The 27,519-nt window shown below is 37.7% G+C and overlaps 1 pseudogene; it reads right to left on the reverse strand.

Annotated features, from left to right (window-relative positions):
- The window catches only part of LOC127678106 (vomeronasal type-2 receptor 26-like), an 87,444-nt pseudogene that overhangs the window by 16,498 nt on the left and 43,427 nt on the right, over positions 1 to 27,519 (reverse strand).

A 27,519-nucleotide genomic window follows, 5' to 3' on the forward strand; every position in this document is an offset into this window, starting at 1 on the left:
TAAATTGAGCATTGTATCTTCTTTATCTTTTTGCTAGGCTATAATCTGCTCAAAAGCACAAAATGAATGCAACACCACCTGGGTATATCTTTAGATGAATGAACCACTTGACAACACTGCTACAACAGATAGAAAAAAGAGAGAATAAGAATCCCAAATATGTCAGCATTACTGATAAGCAGTACTTCCTAATGTGTCTTGAACATGTTTGAAAACCACCAGAATATTTTAAGTATAACTGATATTCTTAGAGAAAAAGTCAAATGGAACATATTCAATTGAATCTAAAGAAGTCAGATAAAAAGATAAACTAAAGGAATCAACTGCTCCATATAGAAAATTATCACATGATAGACATTATTAGAAAGATTAATAGTGGCGTTAAGGTGAATACACTAAATGCATGAATTTGAAACAGCACCTCATCTCCAGGCCTTGCAAGAGGCCAGCTGTGCACCTGGAGGCCAGCTGGGAAGAAGCAGTGTTCTCTGGTGAGTCTGGCCCTGCACAGCTGAGGATCCATTCCTGAGGCCACTGGTGGGAGCCTTCTGGTCTCTGCTTCAGGATCAGAAACAGCCTGGGCCACAGGATCCAGTCCTGAGGCCTCGGGCAGGAGCCTTCATGTCTCTGCCTTGTAACGGAACAGCCTGGGCCACAGAACCCTGTCACCAGGCCGTGCAAGAAGCCAGCTGTGCACCCAGAGGCTGACTAGGAGGAAGCAGCGTGCTCTGGTGAGTCCGGCATTGCAGAGCAGAGGAGCCAGTCCTGAAGCCTCTTGAAGTAAACTTCCTGTCTCCACCTCAGAATCTGGAACAGCCTGAGCCACAGCACCCCATCTCCAGGCATCGCAGTAGGCCAGCTTTGCACCCAGATGCCAGCTGGGAAGAAGAAGCTTGCACTGGTGAGTCCAGCATTGACAACAAGTCCAACTAACACCAGTGAGAACTAGATGGCAAAAGGCAAATATAGGAACATTGCTAACACAAATCAAGGCAATATGGCAGCATCTGGAACCAATTCTCCATTAACAGCATGTCTTGGATACCCCAACACACTAGAAAAACAAGATTTGAATTTAAAATCACTGGTCATGACGCTGTTACAGAATCACATGAAGGACAAAAATAAATCTCTTAAAGAAATTCAGGAAAAAATAGATCAAAGGTTAGAAGTCCCTAAAAGGGAAACACAAAAATCATTGAAAGAAATTCAGGAGAATACAGAAGCCAAAAAGGAGGAAATGCAAAAATCACTTAAAGAAATACAGGAGAACTTTGGTCAACAGGCTGAGGTCATGAAAGAGGAAACACAAAAATCTCTTAAAGAATAACAGGAAAACACAAACAAGCAAGTGAAGGAGCTGTGCAAAACCATCCAGGATCTAAAAACAGAAGTAGAAACAACTAAGAAATCTCAAAAGGAGAAAACCTTGGATATAGAAAACCTTGGGAAGAAATCAGGGGCCATAGACACAAATATCAACAACAGAATACAAGAGATAGAAGAAAGAATCTCGGATGCTGAAGATACCATAGAAACCATTGAATCAACAGTTAAAGAAAATGCAAAATGCAAAAATTTGGTAAGCCAAAACATCCAGGAAATCCAGGACATAATGAGAAGACAAAACCTAAAGATTATAGGCATAGAAGAGAGTAAAGATTTACAACTTAAAAGGCCAGCAAATATCTTCAACAAAATTATGGAAGAAAACTTCCCTAACCTAAAGAGAGAGATGCCCATGAATATACAAGAAGCCTACAGAACTCCAAACAGACTGGACCCAAACAGAAATACCTCCCATCACATCATAATCAAAACCCCAAATGTACTAAACAAAGAAAGAATACTAAAGACAGTTAAGAAAAAAGGTCAAGTAACATATAAAGGAAGACCTATCTGAATTACAGCAGACTAATCACCAGAGACTATGAAAGCTAGAATATCCTGGGCAGATCTCATGCAGACTCTAAGAGAACACAAATGCCAGCCAAGACTACTAAACCCAGCAAAACTCTCAATCACCATAGATTGAGAAACTAAGATATTCCATGACAAAACCAAGTTTACCCAATATCTTTCCACAAACCCACCCCTACAAAGGATAATAGGAGGAAAACACCAATACAAGGAGGGAAAACTCACCCTGGAAAAACAAGATAGTAACCTTCTTTCATCAAACACAAAAGAAGATAACCAATCAAATGTAAAAAATAACATCAAAAATGACAGGTAGTAAAAATCACTATTCCTTAATGGAACATCAATGGACTCAGTTTCCCAATAAAAAGACATAGAATAACAGAATGGATATGTAAACATGACCCTACACTTTGCTGCATACAGGAAGCACACTTCAGTGTCAAAGATAAACACTACCTTAGAGTAAAATGTTGGAAGACAATTTTACAAGCAAATGGTCTCAGGAAACAAACCAGAGTAGACATTCTAATATCAGATAAAAGTGACTTTCCACCCTAAGTCATCCAAAGAGACTCTGAGGGACTCTTCTTGCTGGTCAAAGGAAAAATACACCAAGAAGAACTCTCAATCCTGATCATCTTTGCTCCAAATGCAATGGCACCCTCCTTCATAAAAGAAACTTTACTAAAGCTCAAAGCATACATTGCACTTAACACAATAATTCTGGGTGACTTCAATACTGTCTTTTCCAATTAGGAAAACAGAAACTGGACAGGGACACAATGAAACTAATTGAAGCTTTGGACCAATTAGACTTTATATATATATAAACATTTTATCCTAAAGCAAAAAAAATATACCTTTTTCTCAGCACCTCAGGGTACCTTCTCCAAAATCGATCATATAACTGGTCACAAGACAGACCTCAACAAATATAAAAAGATCAAAATAATGCCATGCCTCCTATCAGCTCACTATAGAGCAAAAGTGGTCTTCAATAGCAATAAAAACAACAGAAAGCCCACATACAGATGGAAACTGAACAATATTCTACTCAATGATACCTTGGTGAAGGAAGAAATAAAGAAAGAAATCAAAGACTTTTTAGAATTTAATGAAAATGAAGACACAACATGCCCAAAATATGGGACACAATGAAAATAGTGCAAAGAGGAAAACGCATAGCCCTGAGTGCCTCAAAAAAAAAAAAATGGAGAGAACATACACTAGAAGCTTAAAGGCACACTGGAAAGCCCTGGAACAAAAAGAAGCTCTTTCACCCAGGAGGAGTAGAAAGCAGGAAATCATGAAATTCAGGGCTGCAATCAATCAAGTAGAAACAAAGAGAACCATACAAAGAATCAACAAAACCAAGAGCTGGTTCTTTGCGAAAATCAACAAGATAGTTAAACGCTTAGCCAGACTAACCAAAGGGCACAGAGACAGTATCCAGATCAACAAAATTAGAAATAAAAAAGGAGATATAACAACAGAAACTGAGGAAATTCAAAAAATCATCAGATCTTACTACCAAAGCCTATACTCAACACAACTGGAGAATCTGGAGGAAATGGACAGTTTCCTAGACAGATATCAGACAACAAAATTAAATCAGGATCTAATAGATATTCTAAGCAGTCCCATAACCACTAAAGAAGTGAAAGGGATCATAGAAAGTCTCCCAAACGAAAAGAAGCATGGACCACATGGCTTCAGTGCAGAATTCTATCAGACATTCATAGAAGACCTAACCCCAATACTCTTCAAACTATTCCACAAAATAGAAACAGAAGGAACCCTAAACAATTCGTTCCATGAAGTCACAATTATGCTGATACCAAAACTACACAAAGATCCAACAAAGAAAGAGAACTTCAGGCCAATTTCCCTTATGAATATCGATGCAAAAATACTTAATGAAATTGTTGCAAACTGAATGCAAGAACACATCAAAACTATCATCCACCATGATCAAGTAGGCTTCATCCCAGGGATGCAGGGATGTTTCAATATATGGAAATCCTTCAATGCAATATACTACATGTACAAACTCAAAGGAAAAAACAAAATGATCATTTCATTAGATGCTGAAAAAGCATTTGACAAAATTCAGCATCCTTTCATGCTAAAAGTCTTGGAAAGAACAGGACTTCAATCCCATAACTAAACATAGTTAAAGCAATAGACAGCAAACCGGTAGCCAACATCAAACTAAATGGAGAGAAGCTTGAGTCAATCCTACTAAAATCAGGGTGTCCTCTCTCTCCATATCTTTTCAATATAGTACTTGAAATTCTAGCTAGGGCAATTAGACAACATAAGGAGGTTAAAGGGATACAAATTGGAAAGGAAGAAGTCAAACTATCACTATTTGCAGATGATATGATAGTCTACCTAAGTGACTCAAAAAACTCCACTAGAGAACTCCTAAGCAGATAAACAACTTCAGCAAAGTGGCTGGTTACAAAATCAACTCAAGCAAATCAGTAACCTTGCTATACTCAAAGGATAAGCAGACTGAGAAAGAAATTAGGGAAATGACACCCTTTACAATAGCCACAAACAGCATAACATATCTTGGGGTCAGTCTAATCAAACAAGTTAAAAACCTATATGACAAGAACTTCAGACCTCTGAACAAGGAAATAGAAGAAGAACTCAGAAAATGGAAAAATCTTCCATGCTAGTGGACTGCCAGAATTAATATAGTTAAATTGGCCATCTTGCCAAAAGCAATCTACAGGTTCAATGCAATCCCCATCAAAATCCCAACTCATATCTTCAAAGAGCTAGAAAGAGCAATTCTCAAATTCATCTGGAATAACAAAAAACCCAGGATAACTAAAACTATTCTCAACACTAAAAGAACTTCTGGAGGAATTAGTATCCCAGACTTCAAACATAACTACAGAGCAATAATGATAAAAACTGCATGGTATTGGTACAATGTCAGGCAAGCAGAACAATGGAATAGGGTTGAAGAGCCAGAAATGAACCCACACACCTATGGTCGCTTGATCTTTGACAAAGGAGCTGAAAGCATCTAGTGGAAAAAAGATAGCCTTTTCAACAAATGGTGCTGGTTCAATTAGAGGTCATCATGCAGAAGAATGCAAAACGATCCATTCTCATCTCCTTGTATGAAGCTCAACTCCAAGTGGATCAAGGACCTCCACATAAAACATGACACACTGAAACTAAGGGAAAATAAACTGGGGAAGACCCTTGAGGACACGGGCACAGGGTAAAAGTTCCTGAACAGAACACCAATAGCTTATGCTCTAAGATCAAGAATTAACAAATGGGACCTCATAAAACTACAAAGTTTCTGTAAGGGAAAGGACACTCTCAAAAGGACAAAACATCAATCAACAGTTTGGGAAAGGGTCTTCAACAACCCTAAATCTGACAGAGGGCTAATATCTAATATATACAAAGAACTCAAAAAGGTAGAACCCAGAGAGCCAAATAACCCTATTAAAAAGTGGGGTACAGAGCTAAACAAAGAATTTTCACATGAAGAACTTCAGATGGCTGAGAAGCAACTTAACAAATGTTCAACATCATTAATTATTAGGGAAATGCAAATCAAAACAACCCTGAGATTTCACCTCACACCAGACAGAATGGCTAAGGTCAAAAACTCAGGAGACAGCAGGTGTTGGTGAAGATGTGGAGAAAGAGGAACACTCCTCCACTGCTGGTAAGATTGCAAGATGGTGCAACTACTTAAGAAATCAGTCTGGCGGCTCCTCAGAAACCTGGGCATGACACTTCCAGAGAACCCTGCTATGCCACTCCTGGGCATATACGAGAGGATTCCCCAGCATGCAATAATGACACATGCTCCACTATGTTCATAGCAGCCCTATTTGTAGTAGCCAGAAGCTGGAAAGAACCCAGGTGGAAAGAACGGAGGAACGGATACAAAAAAATGTGGTATATTTACACAATGGAGTACTATTCAGCCATTAGAAACAATGAATTCATGAAATTCTTAGACAAATGGATGGAGCTGGAGAACATCATACTAAGTGAGGTAACCCATTCTCAAAACATAAATCATGGTATGCACTCACTGATAAGTTTATGTTAGCCTAGGAACGTTGAAAACCCAAGACATAATCCTCTTATTTAATGATATCCAAGAAGAACAGAGGAGTGGCCCCTGGTTCTGGAAAGACTCAGTGCAGCAGAATAGGGGAATACCCGAATAGGGAAGTGGGACGGGGTAGAGGAGGAAACAGGGGGAGGGAAGAAGGCTTATGGGACCTTCTGGGAGTGGGGAGCCAGAAAAGGGGAAATCATTTGAAATGCAAATAAAGAATATATTGAATAAAAAAACAAAAACAAAAATAAAAAAGTTAAAATGGCCACCTTGCCGAAACCAATCTATAGATTCAACACAATCCCCATCAAAATCCCAACTCAGTTCTTCACAGAGTTAGAAAAAGCAATTCTCAAATTCATCTGGCATAACAAAAAACCCAGAATAGCTAAAACTATTCTCAAAAGTAAAAGGACTTCTGGAGGAATCAGTATCCCAGACCTCAAGAAATACTGTTAAAAACTGCATGGTATTGGCACAGTGACAGGCAAGTGAACAAATGGAATAGAATTGAAGACCCAGAAATGAATCCACACATCTATGGTCACTTGATCCATTCTTATCTCCTTGTACTAAACTCAACTCCAAGAGGATCAACGACCTTCACATAAGGCCAGACACATTGAAACTAATAGAAAAAAACTGGGAAAGCCCTTGAGGAAATGGGCACAGGGGGAAAGTTCCTGAACAGAACTCCAATAGCTTATGCTCTAAGATCAAGAATTGACAAATGGGACCTCATAAAATTACAAAGTTTCTGTAAGGTAAAGGACACTGTCCGAAGGACAAAATGGCAAACAACTGGGAAAAAATCTTCACCCACCCTACATCTGATAGAGGTGTAATATCGAATATATTCAAAGAACTCAAGAAGTTAGACCCCAGGGAATCAAATAACCCTATTAAAAATGGGGTACAGATCTAAACAAAGAATTTTCACCTGAAGAAATCTGGATGGCTGAGAAGCACCTTAAGAAATGGCCAACATCATTAGTCATTAGGGAAATGCAAATCAAAACAACCCTGAGATTTCACGTCATGCCAGTCAGCATGGCATAGGTTAAAGACTCAGGACACAGCAGGTGTTGGCGAGGATGTGGAGAAAGAGGAATACTCCTACACTGCTGGTAGGATTATAAGCTGGTACATCCACTTTGGAAATCAGTCTGGCAGTTCCTCAGAAAACTGGACATGACAGTTCTGGAGGACCCTGCTATACCTCTCCTGGGCATATTCCAAAAGGATTCCCCAGCATGTAATAAAGACACATACTCCATTATGTTCATAGCAGCCTTATGTATAATAGCCAGAAGCTGGAAAGAACCCAGATGTCCCTCAATGGAGGAATGGATACAGAAAATGTGGTATATTTACACAATGGAATACTACACAGCAATTAAAAACAATGAATTCATGAAATTTTTAGGCAATTGGTTGAAACTGGAAAATATCATCCTGAGTGAGGTAACCCAAACACAAAAGAATACACATGGAATGCAATCTCTGATAAGAGGATATTAAATAGTCCAGAAGCTTTGAATACACAAGGCACAATTATCATATCAAATGAGTCCCATGAAGAAGTAAGGAGAGGGCCCTGATCCTGGAAAGGCTTGATCTAGCATTGGAGGGGAGTAGAAGGACAGAGAATAAGGAGAGAGGTGATTGGAGAATGGGTGGAGAGAAGAAGGTTTAAGGGACATATGGGGAGGGGAGAACTGGGAAAGGGAAAATCATTTGAAATGTAAACAAAAAATATAGAAAATAAAAATATATAATAAAAAAAATCCTACAACAAATAAAAAATAAAGCAGAAACAAATTAGAGTAAAATACTACACTCAACCAGACAAACAAAAAGCTATCAAGACTTGACTGTATGCTAGAAATGAAATCCACAGAAAGAGTCAGTGTCCCTGACACAAAACATGCAGGAAATATGGGGCTAACAGAACGGATCTGAAAACAAGATCCAACCTTTCAAAGCAAATATGAAACACATCACAAAATCAGCATAGTAGTTACATCAGATTAAAGGGTTGGGGAAAGGATTTTAAGCAAATGGACCTAAAAGTCAATGTACGATAGATATTTTACCATCTGATGAAAGAAATTTAAAAGACTTTAAAAGAAATTTGCTCAAAAGAGATGGGAAAGAACATTTGTACTCTTCAAAGGACAAATCAACCAATATGACATCCCAATTCTCAACAACTATACCACAAACATCTAAACCCAAGTCTGTTAAAGGAACACCAGGAAATCTCAAATCACACATCAATCTCACATATTGGTAGTGGGAGACTATAATACCCCACCCACTATTGCCAATGCATGAGTCAACCTGATAAAAGCTCAATAAATCCTGTAGCTAAGAGATGTTTTTAAATTGGACCTTACATAGTAAGTTAGCCGAAGAAGATCAAAGGATGCAGACAAGAAAATAAAAATTCAAGACATCAAGATAATGTGATAGTATATATAAGCAAACCCCAAAATTCTACAGGGAACTTGTATGGCAGAGATCACTTTCAGCAGTGTACCTGGACACAAGATTAACTCAAAAAATAATTAGTAGCCTTCCTATATACAAATGACAGACTGAGAAATATATCAGGGAAACAACACTCTCCACAATAACCACAAAATATAAAGTACTCTGGGGTAGCCAAATCAAGGAAGCAAAAGACTAGTATGAAAAAAGTTTGAGTCTTGGAAGGAAAACAAGGTACATATAAGAAGAAAAAATGAACTCCCGCCCTCATGGATCAGGAGAATAACATAATAAACAGTAAAAGAACTTCCAGAGGTAACACCATCCCTAATTTTAAAGTGTATCACTGTGCTATAGTAATGAAATACCACAAAGTAGTCTCATAAAAACAGACATAGTGCGCAATAGAATGGAATTGTAAACCCAGAAATAAATCCACACATGTATGGACACCTTATTTTTTATAAAGGATCCATAAACACACAATAGAAAAAAGATAGAATATTCAAAAATGCTGCTGATCTAACTGGTTATCTTCCTGTTGAAGAATACTCCTAAATCCATATTAGCCCTGTATAAAAATCAAGGTGAACTGATGATCACAACATTAAAACACACTTGATGGAACACTGAACTTTATGGAAGATAAATAGGGATTAGCATTGAAAATATTTATATATTCTTATAATATTAATGGCAATTGTGTTCCCTAAAAAAACCTCTTTAAATGAGAAAATCTACATGCACATAGCTACTGGAAACCACCTTTTGATAGAAGAAAAAGTATTGAAAATGATAACTCTGGATTATCAGAGTGAGGTGGATTAGTCAAATGGACGTTAGCAAGTGCCCCAACCATTGAGCTGTTTAAAGCATATTAAACTATAAAGACTGAGTGTGTGTTTTTTCATTTGAGAACCCAGACCTTTAGGGAAGATAGTGTGGAATGTGCTGCCAAAATGTATTTAATTCTACACATCCTAGCACAGGAGAAACTTTCTAAACAGAACACAGATAGAAGAACCTCATGACAGCAAAAAGTTTCTGAGAGGCAAAGGGCATTAATAGGAAAAATGGCAGTCAACAGAATGGAAAAGGATGTTTTTTACCAACTCTAAATCTGACAGAAATAATACACAAAATATATAAAGAACTGAAAACACAAGGCATCAACAAACCACAAATCTAATTTTTACAATTAGGTATGGAGTTAAAGAGAGAATTCTTAATAGAGAAATCTCAAACGATGAGAATCATATAAAAATAATATTCAACATCCTTATCCATTAGGGAAATTCAAACCAAAACTATTTTGAGCTTCTCTTGTACACATGTCACTATGGCTAAATCAATGTTAAAAGTTACAGCTCATAATGGCAAGGAAAGGGAGCAAGGGGAACACAATTACATGGACGAAGGGAGTGCAAATTTTTACAGTGACTATAGAAATAATTATGAAGGGTCCTCAGAAAAACCTATCTACCACATGACCCATCTATACCGCTCTTGATCATATAACCAAAGGACACTACATCTTACCACAAGGACACATGCTCAATTAGTTCATAGTGTCTTTGTTTAAAATATCAGGAAACTAGAAGCAAAGTAGATGTTTCTCAATGGAAGAATGGATAAAGATAATGTGGTACATTTACGTAATTGAATACTACTGTGGAGAGTGTAAGTAACAAGGTGAGTTCTTGGGGTTGGGAGTAGAGTGGTCAAATGAATATCCCTGGGAATGCAAAAGATTTGTTGGGTAGACTAGAGGGTATGTGGAGATAGGAACAAGAATGGAAAAAAATATGAAGGACAGAACACAGGGAGAGGGAATGGTCAGAGAGACACAGAAAGAGATGGAATACTAGGGCATTTGGAGTAGATGTCATACCTAGTGAATTGGAACTTCCTGAAACCTATGAAAGTCACCTTAGTGAGAACTTAGTAATGGAGGATATAGAACCTGAACTGGCCATCTTCTATAAGCAGGCAAGGCTTCCATTGGTACATATCAGACACCAACCCATTCATCAAAACTTGGACTCACACTCTGTACTGACTATAAGATGTACTGGGACAATGGTGGCTCAGAATGTGTGGGACTGATCAACCAATGAATGACTGGTTTAATTTAAGGCTCAGGACATGAGAGAAAAGACACAGCCTGGATTACAAGGAATATGAGTTTGTGTGGTGAGGAGAACTAAGGTAGAACCAAGTAGAATAGACCACAACAACAGCAACAAGTCAAAGAAGTATGCTGGAGAACAGCCATGGATGATAATGTGTATTCTCATAAAAGCTGTCTTCTTCTAGGGTGTGTTTATCAAAACAAAACAAACATTTAGCATCAAATGTACCTAAAATCCTTAAAACATGTCACATTTATACTTGTACAAGTCTCCTCTGTTGTGTATTATCATTACTTCACAGAACATTAAAAGGAGTAATAAAAGATGTGAAAATGAAATAATTTAAATATTATTGTTTTAATTTGCTTAAACTCGGAATGTCATTTTCTCAACAGCATGCACATATTGTTTTCTGATAGAAATGTTAGCTCAACTTTAAACACTATGACATGTTTTTCTAACTATTTTTATGCTAATTTATGATCCTGAATAAACATGAATACTTTGAGAAGGAGATAGTAACATAAAGAAGCATGCTAGCATAAGAAATGTTTTTCTAACATTAACCATGCCAGATCATGAATCAAAATGCAGAAAGTAAAAGGCAGGGCCCAATACTCTAGGAAAGCATAAACATAGCTATTGTTACCTTCCATGGGAGAGGAGCCTGGAGTCCACCTTTATCAAATGAGTCTCCATTTGCTCTGAGTGACAGCTCCTCATGGAGTGCCTGGGCAATGGCATACACAGCTGCATGGACTTTGTAACTCAAGGGTGAGGTATTCATATCCCAAACATTCAGAGATCGTGTGCTCAGGCTTCCATTTTGCTCACATTGACTTAGTTTCTTGACTCCATGCTCATAGAAATGTGAACATTCAAATAAATTTGACCACACACTCTGGATAAAGATATCATGAGGGTATTTTCTAAGGTGAACACTTCTTTGAAAATCCTTGAATTCCAGAATTTCATCCTTGTGAACTGAAAATGATAATGCTCCAACAAAAGATGAATAAATTAGATTTTGTTTAAAGGGTAATGTACAAGTATACCAATTAGAAGTTGTGATCCAGATATTACGAAAAATAGCACCAGAATTGATGAGAGAGACAAGTGTCAGAAAATCATGAGTGTCACCAAATGCAATGACAACACGAGTCAATGTGAGACATGCCATTAATTGGTACCAGCCTTTGTCACCAAAAGAAGGAAATACTGGACCCTTTTCTGCAAATGCAACACAAATTCCATGGTTCATCATCTCCTCTGTGATTTCCTTAATGAAGAGTTCTCCCCTCACATCAGCTGGAACCACCAGACCAACCCAGACCCAAGTGAAGTAGAGCAGCAGTTGAATAATTCCCTGGTACAGAGCTGCAGTGTGTACAGGAAACTGATAAGGAGAATGGAGCTGGACCCTGGTCCCAAGACTTGTGTCAAAAGGAGCATAGCTGATCTGAACAGAAAGTTACTATATAAGTCGTGAAAATTAGATTTATTTTCAAATGATTTGGTTTACCTTTTCTGTTTATGCACTCTAGGAGAAATTGAACAGTTAAATAACTTTACTAAGTAATGCCAATTTGTTACCTATGTCATTTACTCTTCACTGCATATACAAAATGTACCTTTTCATTTGTCCTTTTATAGAACATATGAAAAAAAGGCCACAGAGTGTCTATCTCCTGATCTCCACTCAGGTAATACCAGTCAATCACAACCATTTGCAAATATGTCACTTCAAAACTTTATTCTTCCTGATAATAGAAGTGGAGAAACATTAACACTAAAAGCCTGTTTACTTAATGTCACAAATCCAAAACAAAAACAAAACAAAACAAAACAAACAAACAAAAACCAGAATCTATGGAGTATCATAAAAGAGAATGTGGAGTGACAGCACCTCACAGAGTCTGGAGGAAAGTGAACAGGACTGGATGAGATTGCCTCAAAGTACTGGTCAAAATGGAAGGTCACAATGGCAAGAAACTGAATAGTTATGTAAGAAGAGGTTTGGCTCAGGTAGTTTATGGAGGGAAGATTTAGTTTACTGTTTTGGTGTCTAGAAGCTAAACTCAACATCAAATTATAACTGTTGAGTCCAGTAGGTCAAAGCTATGACTAAGGAGACTGAAGAACAATGTATAATGCTATACATGCATGAAGATGTTATGACAAATACATTATATTGTATGATATTATACACACACACAGAGAGAGAGAGAGAGAGAGAGAGAGAGAGAGAGAGAGAGAGAGAGAGAATCATGACACTGAAAAGTGGATCGGCTTGCTGGGTTTGAAGTACTTGCTTTACAAGCAGAAGGGCCTGCAGTAGAATCTTCAGAATCCCCACAACAAGTCAGACATGGCTGTGTGTGCTTATACCCTAAAATAGCAGGTTGGAGCCAGGTAAATCCCTAGAGCTTTCTGGCCAATCAGCTCAAAATCTCAAGCTTCTGATTCAGTACTCTGATTTCAAACAACAGTGGAGAAAGTGATGAAGAAAGAATATCAGTTGTCCTGATATGCCTACCTACACAATACTGACATACATCATATATGAGACACGTAGCACACAAACACACATACAATCATGCACACACACACATGCACACATACACACAAACACACACACATACACACATACATGTACATGGTCAAAAACAAGCAAACACTCATGTACACATAGACAAAAACACAGGCAAAAACACTGAAAAAGAGAGACAGGGACAGAAAGGGGGAGAGGGAGACTCAGAGACAGAACAAACAACTATGGTACCTCCATCAGGTCATGATTCCTCAGTATTAGAAATCAAAGAAGATAAGAAAAATGGCATGAGTTACATATGCTGCATAGAGTAACAAATATTAACAAAAATCATAAATAATGAGCACATAAGCAGGTACATGCAAAAAGAGAATCAATTCTGAATCTAAATAGAACTTAGCAAACAGGCATTAGGTGGAGAAATTTTAAAATGTGGAGGAAAAAACTGAAAGTAAAAACAGATAACTAAATAAACCTGCTGAGAATTACTATCTGGGTAAGTCAAATGAAAACCCACCACAGAACAATCTTTGTAAATTTTTTTCAACTCAAGAATGTGCTCTGAAAATGTGAAAATTAATCAAGAAAGAAAGATGTAAGACTCAGCATACAGAGGACCTAACACACAGAACTAGTTGAGAACAGACATAGAACACTTAGGCTGGAGAAGACAAGAAATTGAAAGAAGGGATTATCCGTCACAGTAAATTGTAAAGTTGGAATGATTTATATATACTAGTGATTCATTTATGTACACTAGAGATGGGGTACTTATTCTACACTGAAAAATGCTAACAAAAAATGTCAACATGATAAAACCAAAGAAACATGAATAGAATATGGTCTACAATACAGCACTGCCAGCTCCACAGTTCATGCTTAAGAAGTGTGAGGGGATTACTAAAAGAAATGATAAAAATGTCTCAGGACATTGTGAGGATATTGAACTTGTGTTAGGCCATGTGTGTAAGTTTCAGTAGCCACAGGCACCCAGTTAGCCATAGGTGAAAGAGAGAAATTTAAATTTCAACTATTTAAAAGGAGGATAGTATGAATTTTACAAGAAGAATTATAGAACCACAAAATATCACCCTGTTGAGGTAACCCAGACACAAGAGGACATGCTCAGAAGGTATATACTCAGTGATAAGTAGATATTAGCCAAAAAGTACAGAATTCCTTTGAATTAGAATCAGCTAAAGAGACAGGGCCCCAAGTAGAGGGATGGTATCACTGAACTACCCTCAAGCTAGTACAGCTGTCCTCTGATAGGTTCTGCCAGCACCTAGAGAAGACAGAGGCAGAAAAATCACTGTGAAACATTGGATTGAACCTGGGGACCCCAGTGGAAGAGTTAGGGGATGGACTGAAGGAGCTGAAAGTGATGGCAACACCTATGAAGAACAATATCAACTAACTGGACACGTCAGAGATCCCCTGGACAGAGTTACATGCATAGGTGGTTCCATGGCTCCTACTACATATGTATCAGAGGAATGCCTTATCTGGCACCAAAGACAGGGCAGGCATTTGGTCCTGTGGAGGCTTGTTGTAAGGGAGGATGCTAGAGGAGTGAGGCCAAAGTGGGTGGGTGGTTGCAGAATTACCCTCTTAGAGTCAAAGGGGAAGGGGGAGAGGATGGATGGTTTGGGGAGGTTAGACTGAGAAAGGAGAAAACATTTAAAATGTAAATAAATAAAAAGACAAATATTTAAAAAAAACTCATAGAATCTTGTAGAATAAAAATCTAGTCAAGCATGATGGAGTATGATTAAAATCCCAGCCCTGGGCAAGCAAAGGCATGAGGATCTCCCTAATACTATCTTGGGCTGCAAAGGAAGTTCAAGACTGGGCAAATTTGCATAGTGAGAATGTGTCTAAAAGTAAACAAATAGGTAAAAATTGATAATAAAAATGAAACAGCATGGCAGCCTCATTCATTTTACTTGAAGATTTAAGTTACTTCACTGAGGATAGAAGGAAACATTAAACACTGGATCACTGTTATTTGCAAACCTTTCCAAGTTTGTAACTAATTAAGATGCAGTTGTCTTATAAATGCTACCTCTCTAGCATTGTTTATAAGAAATAATTACTGATCAACAGAAAGATTTTTAAACAAAGACAAAAGTAAACACTTTCCTATCAACAGGAGAAAATTACAAAGAGTCCAAATGTCCAGCCCGAGTAAGGCTGACCCATGCTTCTTAGTATAAATGAATATTATATGGCAATCTGAGCTGATACCACAGTAAAATAATCAGACATATGTTCATAGTAGTTACTGTGTACGTATATGCATAGAATTATTATAGACTTCATGCTTTGTGATGCTCTAAAACTGGGTACAAAAGAAAGACAGTATTAAAAATGGTAAATAGCAAAAGAAATTTTCTTGGAGTGGAAAGAATACAGGTTGTCATTACTTTTACTTATATTTTTTTCAGTTTTAAAGGTTTGAAATTAAATTGATTTTACTAACATTATTTCATGTTAAGAAATATTTATATGTCAGAATTAAAATTGATAACAAAACAGTAAATTATTAAGTAAATAATTAAGTAAATTATTATTCCATACCTCATCAAATAAGAAATAACTGGATTAATTAGTATTTATTATTATCTTACTATCTTTAACCTAGGAAGCAGGATGCTTTGTGTACCTGTGGGACATTGTAGAGACTTAGAACTCGGGAGATCTGAGTTGATATTCCTGTTGAAATGCCTCCTATTACTGCAACCAGCTTATCAGTCTTCTCAGGCCTGCAGCTGTAGTTAGGAATTGGGGGGCTTGCTCCTGAGAGCAAAGCCATAGAACTTTCCATTACCTTTGTTTCAAAAAAGTCAACATTGAAGATATAGAATCCCAGGGACATATTGAATAGAATATTTGGGTCCTTGTTGATTTTTTCTATAGCAAAAACCATTGCCAGCATGTGCTGATAATTTTTGGTGAGATTCCTGGGAGGAAAAATTGGAAAGATCATTTTTTCTTTTCTGTCAGTTTCATTAGGAGGTTTGCTAGTAGCTTGCATAGACTCTAGATAATGCCCTATACTCCTGCAGTACTGGCATGTCTAAATGAAATGAATACATTAAAATTGGAGAGAGACTGAGAGAAAGAAAGACAGACAGACACAGAGAACACATAAAGTTGAAGGCAGGAGACATTGCAAGAGAAACAGCAGAGTACAGTCAGATCAATGTGTCTTATTTATATGTATGAAATCCTGAAACTCTATTTTTTTAAAGAGAAAAGTCAAACAAACACTTACACAATAACAACTTCTGGTATAGCCATTGTATCATTAAAGCCAAATTTAATTATTTTGTCTCTAGCAGTCACTCTGAGGGAAAAGAGTTCTCCAATAACAAAATGCCCATCTTGATAGTAGCCAGGAGAAGCAGGTATACTTAAGGAGAAACAAGAAATTTGTTCCTGGACTTCAATGAACACAATCAGGAGAGAGAAAGCACTGAGTAATTCCATAACATTGATAAATAATTGATAAAACCCAGATATCTGTTCAGTTGATAATCTTTGACTATTCATCCCTGGGAGCACATCAACAAACTGGTAAAAGATGTCTGGTTGATCCATGTGGATCAAGGTTATGAAGCATTGTTTTGTCCTGGTCCAGGCCCACCAGTATCCAAACACTCCCTCAGTTCCCTGGAGTCCAATCTGCTTTATACCTTTTTAGCCCTAGATTATGTCCCCTTCACAGAGTCACTGTGAGTCTCCAAGGGCTCAGGAACCTCTCACTTGGCACCTGGGAATCCTATTTCTCAGCAGGAAAACTCACAATTAAGAAAAAGTGTGAAGTCCACTAAAACACCTGTGGGGTGTGTACAATCACTGAGCTGAGACTAACCAGTGGAAAAAAAATTCAGTCATGAAGAGTCATCTGAAGGAGGCATCAAAGGGCTCAGTGTTTGTTAGGCAAGAACTAGACTGAATTATTTAACATCAATATCATTTTAGAGTATTTCTGTAAGAAAAAGAAATAGTGTTACATTAGAATATATTATTTCTGTTTATTATATTGGGTCAAATATCAACTCCTATATTTATTGGATATTTTATGTATTTGTAAATACATAAATTCAAATGTTATCCCCTGTCCCGGATTCCTCTCTAGATCTGTCCTATCCTATCCCCTCACCTCATACTTCTATGAGTGTGCTACTCCACCCACCCACCTACCCCCACCTCACTGACCTGTCATTCTTCTACACTGTGCAACCAAGCATTCATTGGACCAAAGGCCTTTTCCCCCATTGATGCCAGACAATGCCATCATCTGCTACATATGCAGCTGGAGCAATGAGTCCCTCCGCATGTATTCTTTGCTGGATGGTTTTGTCCCTGAGAGCTCTGGTAAGTCTGCTTGGTTTTTATTGTTGTTCTTCCTAAGGGGTTGGGAACACCTTCAGCTCCTTCAGTCCTTTCTCTAACTCCTCCATTAGGGACCCCATGATCAGTTCAATGGATGGCTGTGAGTATCTACCTTGGTACATGCCAGGCTCTGGCAGAGACTATCAGGAAACAGCTATATCAGGATCCTGTCAGCATGAACTTAATGGCATCCACATAGTGTGTGCATTTGGTGACTGATTGTTAATTCTTGTTTTGATGTATGTGGTGATAGTGTGTAGGTTTCTGTATGGGGTGTGTGTTTGTGTCTGTGATGTGTGTGTTTCTGTGTGTGTGTGTGTGTGTGTGTGTGTGTGTGTGTGCACTTTCATGATTTTTTGGCTTTGCTAGCATGCAATGTTTTCTTTCCTGCATTTCTGTGCATGTAGTTAATGTCCTTGGATTAGAATTTTTGTTCTTGTATCCCGTGTAAGGATGGATTTGTGGATGGATGTTTAGTTTTAGATTTCTCATGAAATATTTTCTTTGCTCCATCTATGGTGATTTACAGTTATGCTGGGTATAGGAGTCTTAACTATCGTCTGTGGTCTCTTAGAGTCTCAATGACATTTGTCCAAGCCATTCTGTCTTTTAGAGTCTCTGTAAAGATGAAAAGTATAATTCTAATAGGTTGGAATTTACAAGTTATATGATCATTTTTCTTTGTAGCTTTTAATATTGTTTCTTCTGTATAATTAATATTTTCATTATTAAGTGATAGAGAGATTTTAATTTCTGGCTCAAACTATTTGGTGTTCTGTAAACTTATTTTAACTTTTTAGACAACTCTTTCTTTAGGTAAGCTGAATTTTCTTCCATGATTTTATTGTAAATATTTTCTGAACATTTTATCTGTGAATCTTTCCATGTTCTGTTCCTATTATTCTTAGGTTTTGTCTTTTCATTCTGTCCCAGATTTCCTGGAGGTTTTGTGTCAGAAATATTTTATGTTCAACATTTCCTTTGAAAAACGTACCAATTTTTTTTATCATATCTTCCATACTTCAGATTCTCGCTTCGGTTTGTTGAGTTCTATTGGTGATTAATGCATCTGTAATTCCTGTGTGCTTATAATATTTTCCATTTCAATGATTCTTCCACTGTGTGAGGTTTTTTAAATTGTCTTTATATCCATTTTCAGGTTTTGAAGAGTCTTAATTTCCTTCACCTATTAGTATTTTATGGATATATTAAATGTATTTAACAATTTTCTGTTTAAGGGGAATAAAAAAGACCATATCTTAGGAGGGGAGAGAGAGAGAGAGAGAGAGAGAGAGAGAGAGAGAGAGAGAGAGAGAGAGAGAGAGAGAGAGAGAGAAAGTAAAAATGATGGGAGTGGTATCTCTGAGACAAGCAAGAAATCAAGAGCAGTAGAAAATCCCAGGATTCAATGAGGGTGACCCTGACTAAGTCTCCTAGCAAGGGAGATATGAAGCTTAAATTGGACATCTCCTGTAACCATACAAGCTTTCCATAGGAGGGATTAGAACACCAACACAGTCACGTGCATTTCAAACTACAATTTATCCTGCCTAAAAGATGAGCTGGGATAATGGTGGCAGAGAAATTATATAGATAGATAAAAATTAGATAGATAGATAGATAGATAGATAGATAGATAGATAGATAGATGTACATCTAAGTTGTTATGGGAGAGGTTTTACCTTGCAACTAATGGAAACACATGCAGAGATCCACATACAATGCCTATAAGGAGCTTGGTGAATCCTGCAGAAGATGTGAAGGAAAGGTGGCAAGTTAGAGGGAACAAGTATACCATAATAAAAAACTCAAAAAATAAACTAAAATAGGCTCACAAAGACTGATCAAATAACTAAGCAACCTGCATAGAACTGACCTAGGCTCTGTGCATATGTACCATTTGTGTAGCTTCATCATCCATGGACTGCTAACATTGGGAGCAGAAGATGTCTCAGACTCTGTTCCCTACAAATAGGACCCTTTCCCCATACTGAATTGTCTTGTGTAGTCATAGGAAAAAAAAAGGAGGTATCTATTCTTACTGTACTTCATATGACATGGCTTGTTAATAACCGTGGAGGGCCTGCCATTTTCTAATAAAAAATAAAGGAGGAGAGGTGTGAGGTAGTGGTTTGAGTAAATTGGGAGGAGAAAAGAAATGAGAAATTGATGTAGAATATTTAATAAATTGATTAAACACAAAATCTACAATTTTTTGTTCCTTTTAGTGCCTTTATAACAAAAATTTTGGCATATTTATTTTGAAACAATTTTGAGAAAACTTGTTTTCCTTACTTCTCTCTCAAATATGCTTATAACTGACAAGGTACTGATATGGATTCTGACTTAAGACCTAAATGGGTTATCAGATTTTAGAGGCTTTCTTTCTTTGTTTCTTTGTTTATTTGCTAGTTTTTGTGGGTCTTTTTCATATGAGGTAAAACCATCTGCAAATAAAGATAGTTTATTTTTTCTTCCTAATGCTAGGGCTTTTCCTTTTTCTTCAGCTCTATAACTCTCATTGAAAAGCATTGCAAACTGCCACTAGATGATGAAAGACAGCCCAAAAAGCCCTATCCAGATGCAAAAAATCCAATGCAAAAGCACCAGTAAGGTGAGAATGATTTAGACAAAATTTTAGACCAGGAATTCTAAGGAATAATTATAAGTGTGCCCAAAGAAATTAATAAGGGCAACAATAGGAAGCTGAAATAAATAATTAAATGAGTACAGAACATGAAATGGAATACAATAAAGATAACTAGATGGAAAGGACATGGAATGTACCAGAATCTATAAGATACAATGAACATAATTTTGAAGAAGGTATAGTGACTGGGAATTGACCAGAGACCATCTCAGGCAAAGACTCAGGTGAATATTTCCACAATTCAAAGAGAATTTAGTGCTGATGCAGGATAGATGAGTCACGTGAGGGTACCACCACAGTATGAGGCAGAAGCCATGGCCTCAAGTAAGGAAAGGGTGCTGACCTGAGGTAAAGGGAAGAGGTGTCAGAGTTGGGGGATTCAGTAACACATGGCAGTAGTTACAAACCTAGGGAGGAGAAGCAAACTAAGCCAGAGTAAGGCATCTAGGTATGATGAGTTCGAAATTGATAGAGAAGACAATGGACCCAGAGGATAATGAGTAGTTCAAGTGTGAGTACTTCAGAGGTATGGGAAGGTCTACAATTCACACTTGAGTGCAGAAGCAGGGAGGAAAGTGAGGCTTACTCAGAGAAGTACATATAGGGCTGTGGAGTTCTATAACATAAGCATAAATTGTGGACACAAGGAGAAAAGAGAAATTGAGCCAGGTATAGGCACACAGATACATGGTGATTCACAAATGAGAGCAGAAGCTGTGGACAATGGGGAAGATGAGAGCTGAAACATCGGAGATACACAAACATGACGACACCCATAATTAATGCCACAAACTATAAACCAGGGGTGAGGGTAGAACTGACACAAGACAGTAGCTGACTTCAGAGAGAAATTAGGGATAAAGTTTGGATCCTTAAATACAATTCCCAGGGAGGAAAAGGAAATCTCAGTTTTAACTGAACTCTCTGAACTTCCTGAACATTGTAAATGCCTGACTGAAAAATAAAAATATGGTTTAAAGAATCACCAACAAAAATATACTAGAGAAACTGCTCCCAATGAGAATGATTTGAAAGAATATAAGCTAATATTTACAAGAATTATTAAAACTATGGGAGCATGTGGGACAATAAATCATGCCAGAAGTTTGGTAAGGTAAAGAGATTGGGACTGGGAGACTCAGTGGGCACGCACCTGAGACTTAGGTGACTCCCAGCCTCTGCCAGACTCCTGGCTTGTAACATGTGACATGGTTCTCACATAGAAAAAAAGTGGCCTATGGTCAGATAGGCTCAAGATAGTGCTCTCCATGCTAATGAGGTACCTAGAGGCACAGAAGGCTTAGCCAATAAGTTTCCACTACCAGATATTCCTCCCTGCAACAAGTATTTAATCTCAGGCCCAACTTGAATAGTCAGATATGGTTTTATAAATGCATTTTCCACAAGAAAATAAACTGATTAGAATCAGGAATTGTCTCTTTTCACCAACATCTGCTGTGGGAGACATGAAGACCTTTGCCTACAGATCAGCAGCCTAATCTCCATTAGAAGGCCTCTCTGCACTTCTAGCCACAAATAGCCACCAAGCCTGCCTCTGCAAAGGTAAAAACAAAGCCTTCTACTAGGAATGAGAGCTCCCTTTTCCCCCCCGACAATGGACTAGACATTTTCCCCAGCTCTCAGTCCCCAGTCCCACACCACACCATTGCACTCCCATTTTTATACTAATATAGAAAGAGGATAGCTTTGTAACACAATTAAACCATCCAATGTGTATGTTTTAGGTGCAAAGAAGGAGAACAATACCAAAACAAAAGCGTAGCAATAATTATCAATAAGGTAATAGTTGAAAATTCCCCAAATCTATAGCAGGAGATGTTCAGTTACATAGAAGAGGTTTACAGAATACAGACAGAACCAGAAAAGAAGCTTCACATGACATACTATATCTAAAATACTTGAAATATAAAATAAAGGGCATTAAAAAGCTGTAACAGTTACAAGTAAAGTCACTTATAAAGACATGTCCATCTGAAAAACAACAGAGTATACATTAAGTATACTTAAAGCAGAAGGGTCTGGAAGATGAATTCCAAATTCTGAAAGATCACAACTGCCAACCTAAGTATTTTACATAGTAAAGCTATGCCTTATATTTGAAGGAAATATACAAACATTCCATGATAAAAAATACCCAAAAATGTATGTTACCTAAATATCTCTATACAGGATTCTAGAAGTAAAGCTTAAATCTGAAGAGAATGATTAGCATGCATAATAGGCCTCCAAAGATAAATGAAAACTATCAGGAGAGTTACCAAGAAAAGGTCCAAGAATACAATATAAAATCAAAAAATGACAGAAACATAAACTACTATTGACTACTATCACTAAAAGTTAAACAGTCTCAAATGTCCAACTAAAAAAAATGAAGACTAGCAGGATGACTTAGAAAACAGAATTTATTGGGATTGCTTCAAGTTTCTTTCCATTTAGTTTGATGCTGGCTACCGGTTTGCTGTATATTGCTTTTACTATGCTTAGGTATGGGGCTTGAATTCCTCTTCTTTCAAAGACTTTAAGCATGAAAGGATGCTGAATTTTGTCAAATGCTTTTTCAGCATCCAATGAAATGACCATGTGTTTTTTTTTCTTTGAGTTTGTTTATGTAGTGGATTGTATTGATGGATTTCCACATATTGAACCAACCCTGCATCCCTGGGACAAAGCCTACTTGATCATGGTGGATGATCGTTTTGATGTGTTCTTGGATTTGGATGTCAAGAATTTTGAGTATTTTTGCATTGATGTTCATAAGGGAAATTGGTCTGAAGTTCTCTTTCTTTGTTGGATCTTTGTGTGGTTTTGGTATCAGTGTAAATGTGGCTTTGTAGAAGGAATTGGGTAGTGTTTCTTCTGTTTCTATTTTGTGGAATAGTTTGAAGAGTATTGGTGCTAGGTCTTCTTTGAAGGTCTGATAGAATTCTGCACTGAAACCATCTGGTCCTGTGCTTTTTTTGGTTGGAAGACTTTCTATGACCCCTTCTATTTCTTTAGGGGTTATGAGACTGTTTAGATGATGTACTTGGTCCTGATTTAATTTTGGTATTTGGTATCTGGCTAGGAAATTGTCCATTTTCTCCAGATTCTCCAGTTGTGTTGAGTATAGGCTTTTGTAGTAGGATCTGATGCTTTATTGAATTTCCTCAGGTTCGGTTGTTATATCCACCTTTTCATTTCTAATTTTGTTAATTTGGATACTTAATCTGTGCCCCTTGGTCAGTCTGGCTAAGGGTTTATCTATCTTGTTGATTTTTTCAAAGAACCAGCTCCTGGATTTGTTGATTCTTTGTATGGTTCTCTTTGATTCCACTGGATTGATTTCAGTCCTAAGTTTGATGATTTCCTGCTGCTAGTGTATATTCTCTCCAGTTTCTTTTTAGCAGCACTCAGGACTATGAGTATTTCTCTTTGCACTGCTTTCATTATGTCACTTAAGTTTGGGTATGTTGTTCATTTATTTTCATTAAATTCTAGAAAGTATTTCATTTCTTTCCTTATTTCTTCTTTGATCAATTGATCATTGAGTAGAGCATTGTTCAGCTTCCATGTATATGGGCTTTCTGTTATTTTTGTTGCTATTGTAGCCCAGCCTTAATCTGAAGTTATCTGGTAGAAGCTATGGAACTATTTCAATCTTCTCATATCTGTTGAGGTCTGTAATGTGCCCAATTATATGGTCAGTTTTGGAGAAGTTACCATGAGGTCCTGAGAAAAAGGCATATAATTTCGATTTACATTGAAATGTTCTGTAAATATATGTTAAATCCATTTGGTCCATAACTTCTATTAGTTTCACTGTGTCTCCGTTCATTTTGCACTCCCCTGATATGACTATTGATGAAAGTTGAGTGTTGAAAGTCCTTACAGTTATCATGTGAAGTGGAATATGCTTTGAGCTTTAGTAAAGTTTTTTTTTAATGAATGTGGGAGCCCTTGCATATGGAGCATAGCTGTTCAGATTTGAGAGTTATTCTTCGTAGATTTCTCCTTTGATTAGTATGAAGTTTACTTCCTTGTCTTTTTTGATGACATTAGATTGAAAGTCGATTTTATCCAATATTAGAATGACTACTCCAAATTGTTGCTTGCGACCATTGCTTGGAAAATTGTTTTCCAGACCTTTACTCTGAGGTAGTGTGTCCTGACACGCAGGACAGTCAACAGGGTTCCTGGAACTACCTAAGAAGTAGGCAAGGGGGCAAGAGACAGGAGACAACGGACAGCAAATCTGATTCTGATCAAGTTGTCAAATTTTTATTTCACACAAGTCAATATAAAGGACCACTTATAAGGTTTGGGAGGGGTAAAGGTGTAATAAGCTCAAGGGGTTGGAATCATGTCTAAGAAACAAATTCTCATAATTTCTGGGTAAAGCTTGTAAATGCTGCTGGAATTTTGACATGAAAAAGGGAGTCATGAGGATGTAAAGTGGAGGGGTTGCTATAGTAATCAATCCATAGATGAACTTCAAAAGTAGGGGGTTTTGAGATCTATGTAAGAATGGTTCCTGGCATAGAGATATAAGTGAGAATGACTCCTGGTATTGAGAACTCCTGGAACTGAGATCTAGGTGAAGATGGCTCCTGGTATGGAGATTTCTTGGCATTGAGTTGTAAGTAAGGATGGCTCCTGGCATCTCTTCCTTCTCTGTATAGTAGAGAGCAGAGGTCAGATAGCCATTGATGGAAAGAAGATGAGGTACAAAGATAATGGGACAGTGCCTGTCTTAGGAATCAACCCGGTCATCCATAGTCACATTCATGTTTGGACATCTCTGCCAGCCTTCAGAAATTTTTTTCTTTGGTGGGAGTGGGCCTGGGAAGGTGCCTATCATTGGCTAACTGCCCAACAAGTTAATTGTTATTGATGGCTTTAGCTGTGGGGCTCCTTCTGGAGTCCCGACTGGAATGACTGTGACAAAAATGCACTCTCTGTTAAGGCACCAGACTGTGCTGTTTGGGCTCTTTTGTCCTGGGGGTTAGGAAGCCATCTCTCAATCCTCCATAGCCAAACAATGGTGATGTACCTAAATAGGCTTGGCTGCCAAGTCATCTGCCTGCTTCTTAATTAGGGCAGTGAGGCATTTAAAAGCCTATGGTCCAAAAGAACATAACAACAACAGACCTACAAAGGGTTCTAGGATACTGGGTAAAAGTGTAATGAGCCATGGAGAGGAGGAAAACCAACTTTCATACCAACTTTCTTTCTGTTCTCTTTCCCTGTTAAGTTTTTCTAGACCTTGTCTGACTCTTTTCATGCTATCTTTTACAACTCCTGTCTTGCTAGCATAAAAACAGCACTCTTTTTTTTAAAGCTGCACAAAGTCTACCCTGTTGGATGAACAGGAGATCAAGTCCTTGCCTATTTTGGACGACAACCTCAGCTAGGGAGTCAATGGAGTCTGAGAGATCAATTATCCCCTACTGAAGGTGCTGGATGTCTTGATCGATGGTGGCACTTAGTTCTGTGCACCTAGAGTTGGAAAGAACAAGGGAAGAAATGCCTATCCCCTCTCAAACAGCTCCAAGGCCAAGTAGGACAGAGATAATAACAGCAGAGATAGGTTCTCTGTGAGGGCGGCTCAAAGAAGTGGAGTCCCCAGTGGATGTGGATTGATCCCACAAGTGAAAAAATTATTCAGAGAGATAATAAACTAAATGAGGAATCATCTTTATACGGATGCAAAACTCAGGGCTCTCCCCATTCTTTTCATTTTGAAAAACTGAGGTGGAGAGGAAAGGTGTAAGGCCATCAAGGCATGCCCACAAGGTTCCCTCTGGGGGGAGAATAGAATAAATGCCAGGAGGGGAATAATAGGTTTCGTTACACAAGTGAGTATAAACTGAGGGGACATTTGTTCCACTAGAGATCACTCCAAGTCCCAGTCCAGATATTTAAATTAATGAAAGACCTGACCAAGTGCCCTTTTGCCAATGGCAGCACAGTGGATCATCAGCATGGGGGGGGGGGGTGGGAGGAAATCACCAAGAATGGCAATTCGTTCATAAAAGCATGGTTGGGAATGATAGCACAAACAGCGATCTTCAACAAGTTCAGGTGAAGTTTCATTTAAGGTGAGAAAAGTCTGATTAAGTAAAGAAAGTATAAGATTTTTAGTGGAAGCTGACTATACAGGCTGACAGCTTAGGTGGTAGCTGGAGGGGAAATACAAAAGGTAGCAAGGTGCCTTTAAGAGAAGGAGCACAGGTGGTGCCCTGGTCAATTCCTTTAGGAGGAACAGGACGAGGTACCTACACAGAATTAGGTCCCATTGGGACTGACTGGGCATGATATAAAGGCTCTTTAATGAATTTAATAGAGAAAATAATACCTGCATCAAAGCCAAGTACATAGAGGCAAAGATCCCACTCATAGCATATTTGCCAATGTAGATTGGGAGATTTTGCATAGATCATAAACTTAATTTGTAAAGGTGTGCACCCTCCCTTTGTAGAGGGATTGGAGGCTTTGCAGTACTCATCATCTGTTAGAAAACTAGCTGGGTATATAACATTGTGTTTTATTTAGATGTGATCCCACAAGGAGAAGTCCAGAGGCTCTCCCACGGGTCCCAAACAACCAAAGTAAATCCTGTGGATGTCTTAAAGAAAACAAAAGGCAGACCACATTCTATCTGGTCTACACTTGAAATCTGTAAAATTTAAATGTATGGCCTTTTGACACCCTGAGGGGGGCAATCAGCAGTAGCCAATATCTCCCCTTTAATCTGTTTATAATTTGTCCAATTTTTAACTGAATTAAATTGCCATGCAAAGAGGGATGTTGAATCTGTAGAGATCCGTGGTGTCAGCCTTAGAAGGAGGCATCCAAAGGTGTTGAGGATTGTGCCCATTTTCAATAATTATAATCAGCATCATTCTTTGTCTCAGCATTAGCATACTCTGGCAGCTAGAATGTTCCTTTGGCATCCTGCAGAAAAAACACAATATGCCCTCTTCTCCATACCCAGAGAGTTCCCTGGCATTAAAATTTCAAATTTTTTTTTTGTGACATAGAGATGTGATTTCCCCTCTTTTATTTATAAAAATATTGTTGTAAAGTTTTATGGGCATGTTCCACAATATCGTTTTGAGAATTATGTGGAATCTCAGTAATATGACTAATATCAAATTGTTAATAAAACATCTCAAATGACTGACTATAATAATGACAATAATAATCAGTTATAATATTTGTTTTAATCTGATTTGGAACATTCAGTAATGAAAAATAACAT

The sequence above is a fragment of the Apodemus sylvaticus genome, chromosome 2 (genome assembly GCF_947179515.1).
Source record: "Apodemus sylvaticus chromosome 2, mApoSyl1.1, whole genome shotgun sequence".
NCBI lineage: Eukaryota > Metazoa > Chordata > Mammalia > Rodentia > Muridae > Apodemus > Apodemus sylvaticus.